The following is a 23,225-nucleotide window of genomic DNA, read 5'->3' on the forward strand; positions in this document are numbered from 1 at the left end:
GCAGGGGGATAATAGTTGGAGGACGACAAAGAAAAAGGAGAAGCAGATCGAGCAAAGTGAAGGAGGGATCTGCAGATTACTCTCAAAGCAACTTGTGAAGTTCCAGAAGACTGAAGGTGGCTAATGTTGTTCCATTATGCAAGTTACTGAAGGGAATTCCGAGGGGCAGGATTTATCGTGAATTGGATAGTCAAGACCTGATCAGGAATAATCAGCATGGTTTCATGTCTGGGAGATTGCGTCTGATGGATTTGCGGGGGGGGGGGGCGGGGTGCGTGTTTCAGAGGTAACTAAGGGAATAGATGAAGGTTGAGCAGTGGTTGTTGTCTATGTGGACATTAGTAGGGCCTTTGACAAGTTTCCACATGGCAGGCTGATCTGGAAGGTTAGGTTGGATGGGATTCAGGGAAGCTAGTGAGGGGGATTCAGAACTGGCTCAATGATAGGAAGCTGAGGGTGATGGTTGTAGGTTGACTCTCCACCTGGAGGACTGTGACTAGTGGAGTGCCATAGAGGTCATTGTTGGAAGCAGCATCTGTGCAAAGAGAAATGAGTTAACGCTTCAGGAAGATGAACCTTCCAACATTCTTTGTCTTTGGTTCTGATTTTCTGCATCTGCAGGTTTTTTTTTAGCATAGCAGTTCCTCAGGCCTGGAAGAATAATTTTGTGGGACAATTCTGTCTCATCATTGTCAACTGGGCATTTAAGTTTATTATAATATATTCTGGAATTTCAAATAATGTTGGCTATAAAATTATAACAATAAAACTCAACTCATGAAAGGTAATGCACCTTTCTCTTCTGGTCTGACACCTGCTAGCAAAATGGCCAAGCAATCTAATTCAAATTAAGTGGAGTGAATACAATAAACATGAAGACCTTGGAACAAAGAACACTGAAATCAGCAGTCATTGAGAAAGAGTAGTCATTTTTTCACGAACAAGCAGTTCTAGGTTTAAAAAATACTCTGAATGACTTCAGATAATAAAGAGATGATTTAAACCTTTCTTTTAAAGTGCTTCCAATAGCAGATCCACAGGGACTATAGATACAACGTTGCATTCCCTAATTCTTGTTCTTTCATTGTTCATTTTAATTTACTGAATTTATCCATCACATTCCTCTCCAAAGTCTAATTCTCTCAGGCGACTGTAAATCTCTACTTCAATTTACTCTGTCTGATTGGAATTAAAAGGCTGTTGAATTGCTACTTTCTATTTTTCACTGTTCCTAAGAGCAACTTGCAAACCCTAGTCTTCAAAATCCATGCTCATCTTTACTCAATATCCCTTCTTTGAAGCAATCCATTCTGGTTTCTCCCCAGATACCATTATCTCTTCTCTATTCTTTCAGTCCAGCTGAAGAATCTCAATCTGAAATATCGCCTGTTCATTTTCCTCCACAAATGCTGTGGAATCTCTCCAGCAGTCTGTTTGTTGCTCCAGATTTCAGTCTCTTTTGTCTGTTTCTACCTCTTTCATGGCACCAAACTGCACTCTTCCACAACCACAGTACATTCTTCTTCCTTATTCTCCTGATGTTTGCACTGTTTGACAGGGGCTCTGAGCATATTAATGGGAAACTATGAAAATCTAACTTAAAGTTATGTTGTGCAATAATTTACATTCACCTAATTGGACTGAAGCAGCCTTGGTTTGACACCACCTCTGAAAGACGGCATCTCTAATCTGCAGTTTTTCCTGCATATTACAGAACATGCCTGTCTAGATTACATGCTCAAACATCCTGAGAAGGAGATTGTGAGAAACAATTCTGAACCATGATGTACATTCATGTAATTCTGCAGATGATGGAAATCCAGAGCAACACACTTCAATGCTATGTCTGAAAACAAAGGAATTTAATCCGGTAAGTGAGAGTTATTTGGGAGGTCAAATTTAAGAGGAAATTGTACAGTAAATATCAGGACATTGAGCAACATTTTGTTGTTTAAAAGGATTTTAGGGTACAAGTCCGTAGCTCTCTGAAAGAGTCAACGGCAAGTAGAAAAGGTGTAAAGAATATGTAAGGCATCACTCTGGGCATTGAGTTTAATAGTCAGGAAGTCAGGTTGCAGCTGCATCAGTCAGGCGACATTTGGAGTATTGTTGCCCCTTTACTGGAAGGAAGCAGAGAGCCTGGAGAGCGTGCTGAAGAGGTTCACCAGCATGCTTCTTGGCTTGGAGAAAAGTAGCTATAAGGAGAGGTTGGACAAACAGCTTGTAATTTTTCTCTGGACCTTTGGAAACTGAGGAGAAACACGATTGAAGTAGTTGGAAAGATGAGAGGCATAGGTAAGGAAGATAGTCAGTCTTTTTCTAGGAGGTCAATATCAAATAATAGAAGGCATAGCTCTTAAGGTGAGAGAGGGAAAGTTTAAAGGAGATTTATGTGGCAAGTTTTTCACACAGAGTGTGGTTAGGTACCCAGAATGCTCTTCCTGGGGAGATGGTGGAAGCAGATATGATAGCATCATTGAAGATGTATTTAGTCAGGCACATGAGCAGGCATGGGATTGAAGGACATGCAGTAGATCACGTGCAGGCTGTTTAAATGTCTCTGTTCAAGAACCAAAGTTGGGTCACAAAGTTGGTGAATGTACAGTGTGTAACTGAAGCAGGTTGCAGGAAAATAAATGGATCAATAGGGTTGATAGTGTTACTCAGAATCAGAATTAGGTTTAATATCATCAGCATATGTTATGAAATTTGTTGTTTTGCAGTCGTAGTACAATGCAATACAGAGTAAAAATAAATATATGAATTTTAAAAAGAAAAAAATAAGTAGAAGGAAAATAATAATGAGGTAGTGTTCATGGGTTCATTGTCCATTCAGAAATCTGATGGTGGAGGGGAAGAAGCTGTTTCTGAAACACTGAGTGTGTATCTTCAGGCTTCTGTACCTCCTCCTTGATTGTACCAATGAGTCGAGGGCATGTACAAAAATCTTGATGCAATTGCAAAGAAGAGTCCTTAATGATGGATTTTGAGACGTCGCCTTTTGACGATGTCCTGGATGCTGGGGAGACTAGTGCCCATGATGGATCTGGCTCGGTTTACAAGTTCTGCAGCTTTTTTTGATCCAGAGCCCCTCCATACCAGACGATGATGCAACCAGTTAGAATGCTCTCCATGGTACACCTGTAGAAATTTGCAAGTATCTTTGATGAGATACTAAGTCTCTTCAAACTCCTAATGAAATATAGCTACTGTCGTGCCTTCTTTGCAATTGTATCAACATTTTCGGCTCAGGACAGATCTTCAGAGATGTTAACACCCAGGAACTTAAAACCGCTCACCCTTTCCACCTCTGAACTTTCAATTAGAACTGGTGTGTGTTTCCTCGGCTTCCCCTTCCTGAAGTCCGTATTCAATTCCTTGGTCTTACTGACTTCGAGCGCAAGGCTGGTGCTACAATACCACTCAACCAGCTGATCTACCTCACTCCTGTACGCCTCCTCATCGCCATCTGAAATTCTGCCAACAATGGTTCTCCAAGAGCCAGCCTAAACGATGAGTCAAATATATTCCTTCATCATTGCAAGAAAATATGAGAAGCAAGAAATAGAAATCTACAGATGACTATTAATACCAGGTATTTGACTGTGCATTAGCATTGCCAACTGTGGCTGGACATATGAAGGTTTTAGTACAGAACCTATCGCCGCCAACCATATCCCAGGAACTCCACATTAAATCAAACAAATCTTTGAACCTTTCCAATATTCTTATCACAATAAATAAATGCCTAATTCATTTTAATATCCTTACAACTCCGCCCATTGTAACTCACATCAACCTTGGCAAATTTTTATTAATACAACAGGAATTAGTAATGCTCTGGCTCTGAGTAGGTGGACTTTGAGACAATGAAAATTGTTTAAAATCTATGTTATACCATTCAACAGCTGTGTAAATGAATACTCCAGGTGGTGTGGTAGAAATAGGTCTCCACCAACGGAGGTGTAAGGCACTCCTTCCCTCCGCTAGCCTGCAGGTCACCCTCGGGCAAGGTGTAGCACCTGCTCAGCCCCCCAATCAGGGTCACATGAAGCCATGGGAGCAGGTGGTAGATAGTCGTAAGAGCAGCTGGTGTATATCGTAAGCCCTGGTTATACTACCACTGACGTCAGGCAGACAAACTCTGAAGAGTGTTGATTATGGCTGGGGTCACCCGTCTTGTTAAAACACTGCCCAGAAGAAGGCAATGGCAAACCACTTCTGTAGAAAAATTTGCCAAGAGCAATCATGGTCATGAGACCATGTATGACACAGCACATAACGAACGAACAAACGTATGTGAACTCTAGTTCACTTCCTGGCAAACTAAATATTTTTTGAAATTTAAAAATTATTCACATGTAATCAAAGTAAAAAACAATCATTTGAAAAACCAACTCTAGTAACTGTGAGCTGAGATTAGGCTAGATTGTCAATCACCATACAATGACCAGCTTGAGAGTTTGCTTGCCAGTCCTCTTCCAGTTCCTACACTGACCCGTCTGTCCTCAGCCTTACCCACTATAGTGGTGAGACTGCAAGAACAATTTCTGATACTCCACTTCGGAGGCCCATAACCAATGGTATGAATGTTGAATCTTCCAGTTTCAGGTAAATCAAATTAGTGTGTTCTATTCACACTCCCATCAATCCAATTAGATTCCCTTTCCCTCTAGTCACCTTTTTTTATCTCCTCCCTATTTGTTAGCATGACTCTTCACCATCCCCTACCTGGTTCCATCTTCCCATCACCTAGATACCTATTCACCTGAGATTTTACCTTGGGTCACTTTTTCTATCTCCTCCTCCATCTGGTTCTAATTGCCCATCGTCCCCTCTTTACCTGGTCCCACTGATCACCTAGCAACCTCTGTCTCACCCCTCCCTCTCAGTTTCTATATATTAGCTATCATCCCTCTCTACTCTCAGTCCTGATGCAGGTTCCTGGCAGGTTCATAGATGGGAAAGGGTTAGAGGGATATGGGCTACATGCAGGAAAATGGAACCAGCTCAGGTAGGCAACTTGGTTGGCAAGGGCAGAGATTCTGTTTCTCTATGACCTGTTTTCTGTCTGTTAACCAACTATCAGTTTGGGGTTTGAGTACTTGATCCTCCACAATATTCTGCATGGGAATTTAAACTGGAGGTGGCAGTGTTTTTTTTACGAGGTTGAGTTGCGAGCTTGACATCAACGCGGCATGGATGGAGAGCGCGCTCGGGAGCAGTCTGTCACTGGATCGAACTCAGGAACCTCCGTTCTCAAGCCTGGCGCTGATCTCACTGCACCACCAGCCGAGCTATTATCTTATTATCTTATTCATCACCTTCCAAGTGACATCTTATTAGTATCCCTTTAAAAATACTTTGGATTCCAGTTAATTGGGTCATTGCTTAGACAGGGCAGTGGCTTATTTGGGACAAATCTTGAAGAAGAAAAACTAATCAAGAAAATTGGGACACAAAGCCACTTAATTGGGACAGGAGGCTGTTATCTAACTAGCATCAGTCACATGCACTTGCTGTGGCATTAGTCACTACACCGTGTTTAGAGCGAACACTTTTTTAAATAGTGTCAGCTGCCTGTGTTCGTGTTCAAAAAACGGTGATTTTTGTCACTGGTAGTTGCCGAGAAATAAGCAGTAAGACAATTCAGAGCTGCTTTGTTCACTGTGGTTTCAAGCACTTCGGCTTGGCGATGCCAGAAACAGCCAGGAGCGAAAATTAAATGATTTCGCTACTTCAACATGTTAGGAATTATGAAGGTATTGACAATCATCTTGAACGTTACAATGAAAATGAAGATTTGGAGGATGCAATCGTCAAAAGTACTGTATGAAGGCGGTCCATTATCTGCACTAGGTGTTCACTTACAAGGAAAAGAACATAGCAGCGTGCAACTAATACGCAGTAAAACTCTTAATTTGTTCTGTATTTCATTTAAACACAGAATTTTTTACTCAATTAAATGGCAGTTTGTCTTTTTGTAGTACCTTTTTAACGACTTCCATAAAAATTCAACTAATTGGGGTAGCCGCTAAACTTGACCAAAATATACTGTATCAAATTAATGGGAATCTGCTGTACAAAGAAACCACACCCACATAATTTCTCCTTTATCTATTATACTAGATACCTGTATACATTTTTTAAAAACTCCAATATTTTACACAAAGATACGTAGCTCCAATTTGACTCTGCTCAATCATTCTGGGTATTTTGAGAAACATGTCCATTATTATAGATTCCAGCAGGTTTCCTTCTCTGAGGTCATTCTAACAGATGGATTGGTTCTTATTTCTTTCTCTCCCCTTTTCTTCTATAGTGGGACCACAATTGCAATCACTTAATCTGTAGGAACCATTCCAGAATCTGTTGAATTCTGGGAAATTAAACAAGAGCATTGATTATATCTCTAGTCACCTTTTTTATGAAATTTTTGGAACATAAATGACCAGGCTCCAATTAATGTCTCAGATAAAACTTTATCACTAACACTAAACAGGTAACAGTCTTGGGGATAACAGCCTGTGTGATCATGAAAATGAAAATTTGAAGGAAGTTTCTAATGAGTAAAATCTGTAGAAATCAGCTCTGATTTTGGCTCACCCTGCTTATTTCTGTTTCTTTTTTCATTTTTATTTTTCCCCTTCTGAGATTGGGAGATTTGCCCAGCTAAAACACTGGTGATACGTATAGGCTCTGCACTTCACATTCTTTGTCTATGTTCTTCTGATTTGATCTCACGGTCTAATTGCTCCCATTTATTCATAGACCAGATAATCTGTCTGCAGTTTATCCATGTACTCAGCCTGGTTTTTTTCCCAATCACAGATGTCCATGTCCCCAACCCTCCTTACACCTCAATGAGTTCCTTTTCGCTCTTTCCTACTTCTGATGAAGGGTCTTTGACCTGAAACGTTACTTCACTCATCCAGGCTTCAAATCAGCCGCCATCATCCCTGTACCAAAGAATTCTACACCTTCAGAACTAAATGACTACCACCTGAAGGCACTGGCGCCAATCGTCATAAAGTGCTTTCAACGTCTGCTAATAGCACATATCAAAAACTCCATTCCTGCCACATTGGGCACTCGCCAATAGAACCACTCTACGCTGTCACTCACCTGGCCCTGGCACATCTAGAAGGGCACTCAAATCAGAATGTTGTTTCTGGATTTCAGTTTGACATTCAACACTATTGCCCCACCAACCTTGGTGAACAAATTCCTGCTCCTCGGTCTAACTACACCACTGTGCAATGGGGTGTTGGACTTCCCAACCAGTAGATCTCAGACAGTCAGGATGCACAACTGCTCTTCCTTCCCCATCATCTTCAACATGGGTCCGGGCTGTGCACTGAGCCCATTGTTGTAAACTCTGTTCACATTTGGTTGCATGGCCCAACACCCGAACGATCGCATCGTCAAGTTTGCTGATGATATTTCAGCGGTGGAGCTCATAGCCAGCAACAGTGGGACGGCTCACAGAGAGAGAGAGAGGAGGTGGAAGAGCTCAAGGATTGGTGCCAGGCAAACAATCTCTTCCTTAATGTCAACAAGACGAAGGAGAACGCGTTACCGCTCACACCCTCCTTTACGTCAGCAGCACAGCAGTGGAAACGGAGCAGCTTCAAACTCCCGGGGGTGCGCATCACACATAACTCCTCATGGTCTCAGAACCCATCCTGTACAATCGAGAAAGCTCAGTCCTGCGAAGGGTGGACTCTTTTCCTGGATGCAGCCTGGCCTACTGCAATCCTCCAGCATTTTGTGCGTGTGTTGCTTCGATTTCTAACATCTGCAGATTTTCTCTTGTGCATGCCAAGAAAGCTCACCAATGTCTCTACTTTCTGAGGAGGCTGAAGGGAGTTGGATTTAACACATCCATACTCATGTCATACTACAAATCATAAGGTCATAAGACATGGGAGCAGAATTAGGCCATCCGGCCCATCGAGTCTGTTCCACCATTTGATCATGCTGATCCATTTCTCTCTCAACCCCATTCTCCTGACCTCTCACTGTGTCCTTTCACGCCCTGATTTATCAAGATGTGCAGTAGAGAGTAGTAAACTGCATCACTGCTTTGGAAACTTCAGTGTGGCAGACAGAAAGACTCTACAGTGGGCCATTAAAACCACCCAATGCATCGCTGGCAACAGCCTACCTGCCATCAGAAAAGTGCCAGAGAAAGTTTAGCAACATTATGAAGGATCCAATACACCCTATCAATGGATTGTTTGCCACTTAAATCAGGGAGAAGGCTACACAGGATCCACGCGAGGACCACCAGGTTGAAAAGCAAGTTACTTTCCCCAAGAAGTCAGACTGATCAACACCTCCACCCACTAACTCCACCATTACTTTATTATTTCCTCTCACCTTATGTAGAGCCTAGCATCACTTTGCCAGCATACAATCAGCCTATGGTATAAGCTATCTTATATATTTGTATTTATTTTGTGTTTTTAGTATATTCTTTATCTTTTGTGCTCATTTTTTTGGGCAGCCTCGGATCCGGATACTTTGGATATTTTGTTCTCCTTTACACTTGTGTACAGGAAATGACGTCAAACGATCTTGAATCTTAACTCTGTTAGTTTTCCCACAGATATCTGCTGAGTATTTCTAGCATATTCTGTTTTTTTTATTTTATGATCAGTGGAATGCTCCATTGCCTCAGAAATGTGACGGTTTTGTCAGTGGAGCACTTGCAAGTAAATTGAACTTTAAGCCAATGGAAAAGTTCGTGCAAAACATGCAAGGGTGTGACGAAGGGTATACATCACTTAAATTCAAAATTCCCATTCTTTTGCAACATCCTCAAAGATATTGTCAAATATGCACAGAAAAAGTTAGGCCCCATTACCTTCAGAGTAAAAGAATAAGGAAGGAAGGAAGCTTAGAAAAATACAGCCCACATATCGGCAGAAGTGGTATTTGGGGCTCAGGGGAAATTACAGTGGGGAATTTACAAACTCATGATATTAACTCTTCTAATTTCAAGCATTAATTAAAAAAACATCTTGATAATGTACCTGATGATCAGTTAATTTGTTATACAGTATGTATAATTCCACATCCATGTACAATGTTTTTATTAGAACACTAGCAAATGAAATATTGATAAAAAAGACAAGTGAATTTGCATTCACTTATGCTTAGCTGGGGGAATCATACTCCTTAAACTGCCAATGAGAGGAGAAGATCAGTTAAAATGGAGATAGAATGGTAGGTACTAGAGATTTGCAGATGCTGGAAATCTTGAAAAGCACACACAAAATTGTGCAGGAACACAGCAGGGTCAGGCAGCATCCATGGAGGGAAATAAACAGTCGACATTTTGGGCTGAGAACCTTCATCAGAACTGGAAAGGAAGGGAGCAGAAGACAGAATAACAAGGTAGGGAGAGAAGAAAGAGTAGAAGACGGCAGGTGATTGGTGAGGGGGGGAGGTAGGAGGTTGGGTGGGAGAGGGAAGATGGCAGGAGAAGCTGTGAAGGGATGGGAGGAAGAGGCAAAAGGTTAAATAAGGCATCTAATAGGAGAGGACAGTGGATCATGGAATAAAGGGGAGGAGGAGGGGAACAGAGGGAGGTGATGGGCAGGTCATGAGGGCAGAGTAGAGGAAGAGAAGGTGAGAAAGGGTAACCAGAATGGGGAATAAAAAAAGGAGGATGGGGGTAAACAGAGGGGAATGATTACTGGAATTTAGGGAGATCAATGTCCATACCAACAGACAGAATATGAGATGTTGCTCCTTCCGCCTGAGTTTGACCTCATTGTGCCAGTAGGGGAGTTCAAAGTTCAAAGCAAATTTATCTTCAAAGTACAAATCTGTCACCAAATACTACACTGAGATTCATTTTCTTGCCGGCATTCACAGCAGAACAAAGGAGTATGATAGAATCAATGAAAAACTACACACAAAGGATGATGAGCAACTAATGTGCAAAAGAAGATAAATTGAGCAGATACAAAAAAAAACACCCAAATAATATTAAGTAAATAATACTGACAACATGAGTTGTAGAGTCATCAAAAGTGAGTCCTTAGTTTGTGTTCAATGATCAGTTCAGCATTGTGTCAAGTGAAATTGTCTCTGCTGGTTCTGCAGCTTCATGGTTGAAGGGTAATAACTGTTCCTGAACCTGGAGGTGTGGGACCCAAGGCCCCGGTACCTCCTGTCCGATGGTAGTGGTGAGAAGAGAGCATGGCCTGGCTGGTGGGGGTCCTTGGTGATGTTTGCTGCTTTAACACACGAAGGCTGCTTTGCTATAATTCATATCCTCAGTATTATTTATTTATTTAATGCAATTTGCTTTGTTTTTGCAGTTTGCCTTTTGCACATTGGTTGCTTGTCAGTGCTTTTGTGTAGTTGTGCATTGATAACATTCTATTTCTTTGCTCTACTGTGAATGCCTGCAAGAGGCTATAGACAGACATGTCAATATGGAAGTGGGAAATAGAATTGGAATGGGTGGCCATAGGGAGATCCTGCCCTCTGCAGTGGACAGAGAAGAGGTGCTTGTCAAAGTAACTCCCCAATCTGTGTCAGGTCTTGTCAGTGAAGAGGAGGCTCATTGGCATCACTGTACACATTAGGTGACCCTGACAGACTTAGAGATGAAGCATCACCTCACCTGGAAGGACTGTCCGGGGCCCTGAATGGTGGTGAGGAACGAGGTTTAGGGACAGGTGTAGCGCTTGTCATGCTCGCAGGGGTAAGTGCCAGGAGGGAGATCATGGGGAGGGGTGACTGGACAAGGGAAAAGCAGAAGAAGGGGGAGGAAAGGATGTGCCTGTTGGTAGCATCCCAGAGGAGTTTGCAAAAGTTGCAGAAAGTGATGTGCTGAGTACAGAGGCTTGTGGGATGTAGGAAAGGACACGGGGAAGATAATCCCTGTTATGAAGGCAGACGTGGGAAACGGAGGGGATTTATTTACTTATTTACAGTGCTGTGAGAACGTCTTAGGCACATATACATAGCCAGGATGCCGAAGACTTTTGCACAGTCCTGTATTTGTCAATGTGGAGCAGAAAGCAAGCTTATAAATTTAGCGGCAGCAAAGGATGTTGGTATTGGCGAGGGTGGAGTGCCACCGGAGGGGTATGAGACAGGTGGCAAAGAAAGAGTGCCAGAGGTGAGGGGTGGTGTGGGCACAGACAACACCAGGCAAGGTCATTTGATTCCAAACAACTGGTTTATTGATTAGTACAGAATGTCTGTCTGGTGCCTCTCTCTCCCTCGCCTCTCCCTTTCCCTTTTCCAAACCATGATTCTCCTCGCCCTGTCCCCTTCCCACTTTCAGTCCCATATCAGAATCAGGTTTATCATCACTCACTTATGTCTTTTTTTTTGCACCAGCAGTATAGTGCAACACCTAAAATTACTAGAGTGCTGTGCAAAAGTCGTAGGCACCCTAGAGTAAGCCCTTCTGGCCCCTCAAGCTGTACTGCCCAGCACCCCTCCAATTTAACCCTAGCCTAACTACAGGACAATTTACAATGACCAATTGGCCTGCCAACCTTTGGACTGCAGGAGGAAACCAGAGCACTTGGAGGAGACCCACACGGTCACAGGGAGAACATACAAACTCCTTACGAGCAGCTTTACAGTCATTAGCACTGTAAAGCATTGTGCTAACCACTACAGCATAGAGCCTCCTGATATGGGTGAAGGCAGCATTGATGGTGGTGGAATGGAATGGATGTACTAGACCTTCATTCAAACTTTGGAGTTTCAAGACCCTTTACCAAATGTTAGAAGTTTTTAATCCATTCGTGCTCAGAACTACAGATCCACACAGCATTGATTAAGGCTATATGTGGATGGTGGTTTGAAAAATGAGTCGTTCTCACAGCACTGTAAATGATTAAGGCTATATGTGGATGGTGGTTTGAAAAAGTATTTCCTACTTTTTCCTTTTTATGCTTTTCAGACATGCAAAGTTCTAGACAGAATATAGAAATGATACAGAGAATGGTTCCAGGGAAGAGAGATTTGATCATCACTGGAGGCGTTACACTGGAGATGTGTCATGGTTCGGTCCGTGAATTCTGCATTCCGGTTCATGGTCCAGCCCGTGGATTCAGGACTCCGGGTCTTCCAGCTGTCCCTCGTTTGGTTGAGTTAATCATAGGCACCTGATTCCCATCTTGGGGCTTGGAATATACCGTTTGTAAGTGGCCTTGGGGTTGAGTGTGGCTGCTGGTTTGTCTTGTCAGTCCCCCTTGGAGCAACCTGCTGATGGAAGGCTAGTGACACCATTTGTGATCTTTAGGCCTGGTTGGAGGACCACTGCTTCATGGAGCCTTGTTGCCGCTCATTGGAGCAGTCATCATGGTATGCACTTGGCTGTTTCTGTAGCCAGCCAAGATTGCTGGCTGCCACGAGACTCAGAGCCACCCTAGATTGAGCTCCTTTCCTGTCCATGCCTTTGTTGGGTAAGCAGGCTGTTTAATGTTACCTTGCGGTTGGGTCTGTCCCTCCCTGTCCTTGCCTCTGTGGAGTGAAGTTCTGCGTCCCGCCCAGGAGTTCCGCCAAGAACCCAAGCCTCAAGGCCCAAGGACCCAGCCTGCAGCCAAGCCTCAAGACCCAAGGCCCCAGCCATTTCCTGTCCTGAAGCCATGTCATGTCCTTGTCTGGGTCTGGGATCTGTGCCCAAGGCAAGACCCAGGTTCTGGGTCCTTGTTCAATCTCGGGCTTGGAATCGAAGCCCTGTCTTCTACTCCATGGTTTCTAGTCCTGGTCCTGCTTTCCCTAGCCCAAGTCTGTGTTCTTGTCCCTGCTCCTTGCCTGTATCCTGTCACGTCCCTGCTCTAGTCAAGTCCTGCTCCTTGTACCTCAGTGTCTGTGTCTCGTATTTAGGTCTGTTCCCAGCACCCCATCGTGACAAGATGCGGTTATTCTCACTAGACCAAAGGAGTCTGAATGGCACTGGCGGAACTCAACAGGTCAGACAGCATTGATGGAGAGGAATAAGAGCTGCCATTTTGACCTTTATAGATGCTGCTTGACCTGCTGAGTTCTTACAGCATTTTCTGTGTTACTCTGGATTTCCAGGGTCTTCAGAATCTCTTGTGTTTGAGATTGAGAAGCTATTTAATAGAAGTATACTAGACTGTGATTGGTTCAGATGGATCAATTGAGAGAAAATGATCCCATTAGTGGATGCCTTGAGTACCACAAGACATGGATTTAAAGTGATGAGCAAAATACATATGGGAGATGTGGAATAAAGCTATTTACACAGACCGATTATAATCTGGAAGTCACTGCCTGCAAGGATTATAAAAATTGAGACAAACAAGATTTTTGAAAGAGTTGGATAGGCACCTAAAAAGAAAATTATTGAAAGGTCCTGGGTACTGAATAAACTGTTCTTTAAGGTGTTGGAATAGATACAGTGGATTAAATGGTCGCATGGTGGTACCACCAGTAAAGCAGCTACCTGACAGCTTCTGTGGCCAATGTTCTATCCCGATGTCACCATGTTGCTCTCACTTGCCCCCACATTGCAAAAATACAGTGGTTGATAGGGTAGTTGATCACTGTAAACTGACTCTGATCAGGTGCACAAAACCTGATGGGGTTTGACGGGAAGGTACATGAATCAAAACGTGGAACTGGAGTAAGGTTAGTGCAAATAGGTGCTTGATAGTTGGCAGGCTAAATTGCTCGTTTCAATGTTGAATACCTCCAAGAATGTGGCTTACTTCTGTGAGAGTATTCTGGGATTCGAATGATCCAGTTCCCTTTTGAAAATATCCTCATTGGAGTGGTGTCAATTGACAAGACAGGTGGGAAACTTCTCAACTTTTGTGGCCTCCATGTCAGGATAAAGGTCATCCCAACCTCATTGTATTCAGTGAATAAGCCTTATATGTGAAGTCACAACCAATCTTGATGTAACATGTATAAATGTGAGGTGTTGTACTTTGTGGGGACAGGGTTCAAACAGACCCTTAACAGCACTGATGTACAGAAGGATCTTGGGGTCTAAGTTTGTAACTCCCTGAAGTAGACTGGATGATAAAGGTGTACGGCATCTATGTCTGGATCAGACAGGGCACTAAGTGCAAGGTTGAGGAAGTGATTCTGCGGCCACATAAAACTTTAGTTATACAAATAGGAAGGATGTGGAGGCCTTGGAAAGAATAACTGGCAGCATGGTTTGCACAACATTTCGCAGTACCAGTGACCTGTCTGTAAGGAATTTGTGCATTCTCCTTGTGGCAGTGTGCATTTCCTCCCACAGTCCAAAGATGTACTGGTTGGTAGGCTAATTAGTCATTGTAAGTTGTCCCATGATTAGGCTAGGGTTAAACAACTGGGTTGCCAGGCGGCCTGGCATGAAAGGCCAGAAGGGCCTACTCCGTGCTGTATCGCAAAAAATAAATAAAAACACATTTGTCGGTATGCTGTCCAAATCAGGGGGCATGAGTTATAGAGGAAAAAAAAGTTAAAGTCTGTCCCGAGCTTTTGTGTCCCATCAGGCCTGTGCTTATGCCAGTTTCTGTGGCGTGAAGCGACTGAGAGTACGAGACTCCCCCCCACCCCCTGCCCCGGATAGGATGCCAGTCTATTGCGAGGTTAACCCCCAGCATTAGCCAGTACCCATTTTCAGCTGGGTGGGTGGAGCAGTGTGTGGTTAAGTGCCTTGCTCAAAGACACAACATGTTGCCTTGGCTGAGACTCGAACCCACGACCTTTAGGTCATGAGCCCTACGCCCTAACCACTTGGCCATGCGCCACACGTTATAGAGGAAGGGGGAGAGAAACTTCCGTGGAGCATTGGAGACTGAGGGGAGACTCGGCAGCAGTTTACGAGAGGCGTAGTCCAAGTGACCAGTGGGAATCTATTTCCCTGGGTATGCATTTAAAGCGAGAGGGTGAAAGTTTAAAGTTTTTATTTATTGGAATTTAGTTATTTATAGCGATTAAGTGCAGAATAGGCTGTTCTGACCCTTTCAACTGATTTAATCCTAATCACAGGACAATTTACAATGACCAATTAACCTGCCAACTGGTACGTCTTTGGACTGTGCAACCTTTGACTATTTGAGGGAAAGAACATTGGACGATTAAGACCCATTGCAAAGTCCATGGTTTATGGAACAGAAGTGATTCTTGCCCCCTACATCTTTCTGAGGTGTGCGTACTACAGTGGATAACAAATACCCCACTGGAACCTAACATTATCCCAGTATAAACCTCCAAATTCACTGGCAGAACAATATCCAGCCAACTTCTCTAGCCTAAAAGGGCTAGGCTTTCCTAAACAAAAGCCTTGGCCCAAATTGACGACTGTTCATTGCATTCCATAGCTGCTGACCTGCAGAGCGTTTTGTGTTTGTCAACAAGAACCCATTTTCTAGAGCAGAGGAGTCTACAACTAGAGGACTTAGACTTAAGGTGAGAGGGGAAAGATTTGAAAGGGACCTGAGAGGCAATTTTTCCACACAGAAAGTGTGGGTGTATGGAACAACTTTCAGAAGAAGTGGTAGAGGAGGGTATAATTAGAGTTTAAAAGATATTTGGACAGGTACAAGGATTTAAAGGAATAGGGGCCAAAAATGGGAAATGTGACTAGCTTGGACGGGGATCTCAGTCAGAGTGGACAAGATGTGCTGAAAGGCCAATTACCATGCCGCATGAATTAATGAGTCTATAACTCGAATCCCTTTGAGGGCAACACGCAGAAATCCGGAGTAAATAGCCACTTGCTCTGTCAAGCACCTCCTACTCCACCTGTGCAGTCTCCACAATTGGCCACTTCCCCAATCCCCCGACACTATCCAAGAAGGGAAAAAAGAGAGGCTAAATTAGGTGCTCTTAACTACAACGAACTAAATAGCAGAAAAGCTGATGCCATTTAACCCTGAGGCCGATGCCATTCACGGTCGAAGAGGAACAGACGAGATACTTTACAGCGGGCTTTGACATGTATTTTACTTTAAACTATCAATATTTCGAAACCATAACACGTGAAATAGCGTTTATTCGCACTGTGGTGTCGTTTTTATTTGAAAATAAATAGATTTACAGAATTAGCCTTTGCGTGCTGAGTGAATGAGGTGAGCGATCGCTATTGTTAAAGGGAAAGAACACAAAAGACTTAAATAGTTCGGCAAAACAGTTGCTAAAATGTCGACAAACAAACTCCTTGCCTTGTGTGACCCTCAGCCAGCGAGAGTATTTCTGTGAAAGGGGGGAATATTCCACTTTCTGCCTGGTGCATGCATATTCCACAGATAGGCAGATTAAAAATTTTCACTCCAGAACCCAGGGTTAGATTTTATTTTCAAGTGTGTATTGGCTTATTGTTGTCACGCAATTCAATGAAAGACGTTGTTCTTCATGGCATCGTTTCATTAAAACAGTGAATTGAAAGGAACTCCAATTTCAAATTACTCGGCCGTTTACGTGTCTCGCAGGACAGATTTTGCCTCCGATATCTTTAAAACGTACCGGGCTTGTGCGCGGTGGAAGATCCACCTCTGCGGCCAGACACAGGTACACCACAGGGCCTGAAGCTGCCTCCATCCGAAGAGCACTAAAAATCGAGCAATAAATAACTGGCGGCAGCCGGCTCATTTGGAAGATCTGAGCTTCATCTATCTCTTTGCTTAGGCAGTGGGATCAGCAAAGTGCTTGTGTGAACGCATTGTCCCCAGAAAGTTACAATGAGCGTCCTTGCACTAAACCAGGTATTCCGAGCTATCTGCTAAAAACTATTCATCAGCGTTTATGGACACTTTTCACTCTATCTCGGAGATCAGATCCAATCTGAACCACACCCAAGCTTTGTCGTCCTGCCACCGCAATCATCCTTCCATTCTGTTTTCTCTCGCTAATCAGATGAAAGGGGGCCAAGAAAAACATTCTTGCATGAGAATAGCTCCCAATCGTAACCCCGCGATTACCGGACCTGAGGGGGGAGAGGTGTCATTTCGCGGCTTCTTTTTATTGTTATCAAGTGAAAATGGTTGCAATCGAGCGATATTCTCTGGAACCTTAAAAATATAACAAGCTGCTAAACTGCTGGACAAACAACCCCGTCCTGATCGGAAAGCAGGAATTCGTTGGCGTCTCCATGCTTAAGCATCGAAAACACATTTTTGGTTATTTAACGCCCAAGGGTCACTATGCATCCACACAAACTCTCACATCCATCCTTCAGTCGTTGCATGTAAACATGTGCAAACGAATTTATACGTGAAACTTGTTTTCTTCTCTGGCTCATTGAATAGGCAAGGTATAAATGAAAGCGCGCCGCCCCTAGCAGTAGCGTCCTGACTGAGGGCGCACAGGTAGACAGTCTCAGATACAACCCCTTGGTTTACAGCGTAGTTCCACCGCATTGAAAGTGAGTGATCTCACAGGTTCACCGTCAATCTTTACCGCAAGGATACAGTTTGTGTTTAGAGAAAGATCAAGACTGGCGTAATGATAATCAGAGCATCGAGTTGCATTTTGAAATAAGTGAGTCTTCACACTTTTAATTGCTCTTGTTTATTCACGAGAGTAATCTGTCAAGGCAGCTTTCTCTCTCTGAACAGTTTTTTTTTGCTGCAATTGGTATCATTGAGAAGCTGAGCGCTTGGGGGCCGTGAGGGCTGCGATGGGTGACAATATCAGAGAGGGAAGTGATAGAGAATCGGTTGGGATTTCGCTAGTAACGCCGGCGTTTTCTGACACGTGCTGTTACTCTCCCTCGAGCTGTCTCTTTAACACCTGATGCAGAGCCCGAGCAAAGACGAATCCCAAGAACAACCAATCTCCTGAAACACTTGCCGAAAGGAGACGTGGTGCCAGCTCATAAAATATTCAAGACTCTCTCTCTCTCTCTCTCTTTCAGCCTCCCTGAATGAATAAAGTGCAATCGAGAGCATCTTTAACAACCTGTTACTCACCTCTGGCAAAACAAGAGAAAACTGCCCCCTAGACTAATCAATCACACATTGTAACAAGGACTTTTAAGAAAGAGCTCGTCATTTGACTTACTGCCGGCAGTACTCAACATTGCGAGGTGGGTCTATTCTTATTAAGCAATATCATTCATATGCCGTATCGCAAGCAGGGGGGAGCGATTAACTCCAAATATCGGTCAGAGGGAGAATTTGCCATTTGAATTGTTTTACATGCATAGTCGTATCTACATACGATTATCAGTCACTATAGACTGAGATAGTCGTCTCTTTGTTCCGAACACCGCTGGGGGTCTTTACCAAATAACCTCTGTAAATATTTTGAGTGGGTGAAATAATGTAACAGGAATGGTTATTTTTAATATTTGTATATGCCTAATTTTCTGCTCACTGCGCAAAGCGCGTAGGTGCAGGAAATTAACTTGCACAACATTAAGGGGAAAAGCAGCATAGTCTCATCTTTCTAAGAACATTTCGAAACCGTAGTTCAGTCCTGCAGATGAGCAGTGGGGACATAAAATTCTACCACTCGTACACTGCGGCGAAGCCCGAGTGGCTGACGTTTATTTTACAATATGGGATTGCTTGGGAACTGAGAGGCGACTGGACTGGGATCGTTCTGTGCAAGGAGGAGGAAAGTTTACAAATAATTCGACTTTGATGGAAAGACGGCAATTTGGAGTCGCTGTGCTGTTTATTCTGAGAGCAACCACTTCCCATTAAAGTAAGATGAAGCTTCCATCTTTTCTGAAATAGATGCGTTTAACGTAGGGGAAAAAAAAGATTCGTTTTAGGACTTTGACACTTGACAGGGGGACTTTCTCAGTTTTAAGTCGAGGTTGATGGGGACAGTTAAACAAAAATGTTTTATCTCGCATAGAAGCCCGAGAGGCGATAACCTGGTGATTCATTAGTTGGTGACGTTCAGCATACTGTCACTTCTGATGTATGAGTTAAAGTGAGGTAGGGCTATTTTCGAAATCTGAATATATTTCAAACCAAGCGGATAGCTTCCGAGGGTTATAAATATTCTACATATAGAACTTTCCATACATTCCATAGTGCGTTCAACTACTTTTTTAAAAATCCAGTGTCACATTTTTCGCAGTTACACATCTTTCCGGCATTTTAAAAGTATTTACAATCTATTGAACGTTGATAGAATCCATTTTCCTCTGTCTCCATGTTCCTCTCAGTGGAATGGCAAAGGAAACTATTCACCTCTTCTCAGCAAAAGTTTGGTGTTCGCGTCTGCTTTTGCCCAATCCCACAGTGCTGCTTTAACTATCATCCGTTATTAAGTGAATGTAACTCATCCTGAAATAAGTTTCTTTTTCCCGGGATAGATTTAACTTAATTGACGTAAAAAGGCGGAGAAGAGATCTGATGAAGAAGGGTTTTTCTTACCCAGGGTGGAACAAGCTGCTAGTTGAGATAATGCTCTCGGGATTATAAACTACCTTTATGAGAACTCGCTAAGGTATAGATGGCTACGATTGAAGTGTTGCTAAATGGGACTAGAAGATACGGACGGCATTGGCACGGTGGAGGAAGCCTATGTTGTTTACAGCTAGAGTAGAATTGAGGGGAAAATCATTCGTTGTGATACAATTTGGTCATGGACAAGGCAGGTAGAATATCCGCCGACTGCAGCATGAATGGGGTATAAACCGAGTAATACAAAACCAGCATCCCAACCAGATTTCAGAGCTAGCAACTCGATTTACTTTCCATTAGACTGAAGGAGACCATTAGGGCCATCGTTTCGGTTCTGAAATCTTTCCCAGGCACGGTAACGCAATGGCCACCCTCGCGTCGACAGGGGATTGAAGTTCCTATTTCGGAAAAGGACTGTTTGTTCATTAACCGCAGTGAACCGTGGGGGGAGGGGAGGGGGGTGCTCTGGGATGTTTGCAGTCCGAGCACTGGATGGGGGCGAGGCGGGGGGGTGGGAGGACAGAATAGAGGGGGAAGAATGTCAGGTCTCTTAGGGTATCTCAAATGTTGGCGGAAGTTGGCCCTGGGGTCACGTGTGAGAGGTTAAACAATTACCAAGGAGGGATTCTGTCCATAATAAAACAAAGTATAACTTAAACGGCGCATGGAATAACAACCTCAGTGGCTGATCAGCTCTCGGAGACACTTTGATCGTCCTGAACAGATCCAATTATTTCGTCCCATCTTCCCTGTGTGGGAGTGGGCGGACCAGAGGAGGTGAGGCATGGTTCGATCCGACCAACAGGTAAAGGCATTCAGTTCAATGAGAAAGTCCGTGTCTGCAAACCGACACACTCGGAGTTCCGAAACGAAACCCGATTTTAAAAACCAATGCTGTGGTTGTTGTTCATTTGGTAGATAATGAAATTTGTATTTCATGCAAATCTTGTACGTCGCAGGTTTGAACTACATGGGACCGCGTCCTCGTGACACCAGTCTCACCCGAGGGGCTTCCCGACCGCTCTAACTCTTGGCCGCTTAAGATCAGGTAGGAACGCACACGGCGAGCCGCGTCATCCGCGTTGTTTGGTGTGGATAGCCCGTGTAAAAAGAACTACAGACCGAGTTTCCATTGCAATTGACAACGTACCAAAGCAAATAGATCCAGGCGGTGCATTTTATTTGAATTCTTACGGTAGTATAAACATTAGTGTTTCTCCTCTGCCCTTCCTGGCGGTCCAGTTTCGAGAAATTATTCTCAGTAATAAAGGTGCGACTGATTGGGAGCTGGGGAACGATGGGTCTGGTGGCCGCACCGACTCTATTGGGCTTGCAAGCAAAGGGCGTGCAAGGGTCTGGGCGCTTTACAAAGACTCAGCTGGAAACCGGGAACAATCTTGGAACCAGATATCAATTGTCCTCCGGGTGAGAAGGGGTGGGGGGGGGGTTAAAAGGAAGGGTACTTGCGCCGCTTGAAGTTTCGCATTTTAGAAATCTCTCTCTGCATACAGAGTGGGTGTAGATACACAGAATTGTTCTAGAATAACTCTTGCCCCGACTGGAGGGGGTGAGGTGGGGAAAATTGCTGAAGCCAGAAGCAGCTCGCTTAACGGCGAAGCTGCAGTGAACGTCTTCCCGCTAACCACTGCTACGTGGACTCAATTTATCCCCAGGATTTTCTGTTTCTGTCTCGCCAATGGAATTTTAGATCAAATCTCCGACGCTTTCGGCGTGGGCTTCGTGTAAGGCTGTCACGGATCGGAAGAGATTTGTCTTTCGGAGTAAGGATTTGAACGAGTGTGTAGGGGGCGGGGCAGGAAACTGAACCTCTATTTTGGAGATGTGTTAATCTGCTGGAAGCCACGGAGAGGGCAAATAACCGAGTCCCCTTTTAATCGAGGCTTGTAGCTTGGATGAACAATTAGCATTGGGGGGAAAATGAGAAAATCCGCCTGAGACGGGCTTTAGTTTCTCTGAGGAGGGTTCCCCTCAGAGGTCTGTCTTCATTTGGTATTTTTAGAGCCATACACCGATCCCTGGCCAGTCCAAGGCGAGGTGCCAGACAGCACACTGGTGAGTTCGCTGAAATGTTTGGTTTTGGTCACATTAAATGACCTGTTTGGAAGAATGAAGGATTTCGGCGAGAAAGGAGAAGCTGGGGTTTGTTATCCTTGGAGCAGAGAGGACTGGGAGGAGATTTGTTGCTGGAGATGGGGGGTGGGGGGCGGGCGGTGTGGATAGGGTTAATGCGATGCCATTCCCAGGTTGTGACAAGGACTTGAGCACAATTTTAAAGTAATGAGTGATCGTGGGAGAAGCTTTTCTAACCTGTGCACCAGTATCAGCAATTTTTAAATTGTTCTTTCAACCAAGAAAGGGGTTATATGTTAGAAATTTGACTTGTAGTTGAAAAGAGGAATGGGATAGGCACAAAGCAATGGGGAAAGTGAGGGCTACAGTGTTACTCAACAGAGGAGCATGGGTGAGTGAGGTCCAGTATCACTCCTGCTGTCCCAAAACATTTCCAACAAAGTGGATGAGAGCAGAAGCTGAAAGCCTTCATTTGCCACAACCATCTCAACAGCACCCTGTACTCAACCTTCAACCATTCATGGCCTTATTCTCCAAGGCTGAACAAGACATTAGCTAGTACTTGACCTTAGTGACTGATTCTGTCTCGACCCCTGGCTATGCTGGCAAGCCAATCCTCTGGAAAGGACACCATGCCTTGATGTAGCCCAGCTCTTATGCAGGCACTCCTACCCAAGGTAATTGAACTGGCCAGGATTCTAGAAACTGGGTCCTCTTTTACAACAACTATTGAGTCCAATTGTGATACCTTGTAACTAGATTCTTTAAATCAGGAAGTAAGACCAGGGTTGAATGTGGCACCTACCACAACTTTGGAAAGGAGTTCTCAAGGAAAGCTGACCAGAAAAGTAAAAGTTAATGGAAACCAAACGTGGCTTCAAATACAATATTGTTTGAGTGACCATGAGCAAAGGATGTGGTTGTCAGGAGTTTTAACATCTGGAAGTGCTGCAAATGTAGCGAGAAATGGTCAAGTGGTTCAAATAATGAGTTGCAGAAAAATACCAGTGGACAGGCCGGGTGAATAGGAAAGCATCCAAATGGATTGCCTGGAGAAGTGTGATTGGGGTAGAGGGACATGTTAAGAGTAGAAATAACAGTGATCTTCTGGATTCTTGAAGAGTACAAGTTCCTTTCTTGTCTTTGATTGTAAGAGCTGGGAAAAGATGTTAGAATTATATACACTATTAATTAGGCCACAGCTAATATTTCTCATCACCACATTGCAGGAAGAAAGCGGTTGTTTCAAAGAGAAAAATTACAAAGAACTTGGTTGGTATTAGAGAAACTTAGCTCAAGGTAATTTTAGCTGAAACTGGATATAGTGAGATTGCTTTCTTCAGAATAGAGGAGGCTGCTGAGGAGGGATTTAATTGTCTTTATGAGAAGAGGGAAGGAGGCTGGATAAGGTGGATAAGATTTCATTTAACATTAGTTAAGGTGTGGCTCAGAGAATTTGTACACAAATGAGAGCAAAGTTAAAGAGAAACTACCACAAGTGTCATGAGGGTTCAGAATCTACTAGTCATAGTCCTTGCCTTGTCTTCCCTCAGGTTTTGTGCACACCGGCGCTCTGGATTAAATATAGTAACTAGTTTACGTGCCAGTACACCACATGATTAGTTCAGAGTTTTTTGGAACAGCAAGCCCATTAATGCAAATTTTGTTCCTTAAGCATGATTAGTGTTATGGGCTCAAACATTGTCTCCAGCAAGGAAGAATGAAGCTGACTTCCAGTGTTTTCAAGCAACAGGAGTTAGAAGG

At 43.7% G+C, this 23,225-nt stretch overlaps 1 protein-coding gene across 6 annotated transcripts in view; it reads left to right on the forward strand.

Moving 5' to 3' along the window:
* The first annotated feature begins 18,437 nt into the window (after window positions 1–18,437).
* prdm1a (PR domain containing 1a, with ZNF domain) overlaps window positions 18,438–23,225 on the forward strand; it is a 103,926-nt gene continuing 99,138 nt past the window's right edge. For 4 of the 6 annotated variants that reach the window (XM_072246108.1, XM_072246116.1, XM_072246115.1 and 1 more), the window contains exons 1-2: window positions 18,438–18,657; window positions 20,330–20,418. The gene's annotated coding sequence lies outside the window, so the exon portion shown is untranslated. Of the gene's footprint in view, window positions 18,658–20,002; window positions 20,176–20,329; window positions 20,419–23,225 lie in introns of those variants that run through there. The other 2 variants (XM_072246111.1, XM_072246112.1) reach the window with 2 other exon arrangements.

The sequence above is a fragment of the Mobula birostris genome, chromosome 2, assembly GCF_030028105.1.
Source record: "Mobula birostris isolate sMobBir1 chromosome 2, sMobBir1.hap1, whole genome shotgun sequence".
In the NCBI taxonomy this organism is placed as follows: domain Eukaryota; kingdom Metazoa; phylum Chordata; class Chondrichthyes; order Myliobatiformes; family Myliobatidae; genus Mobula; species Mobula birostris.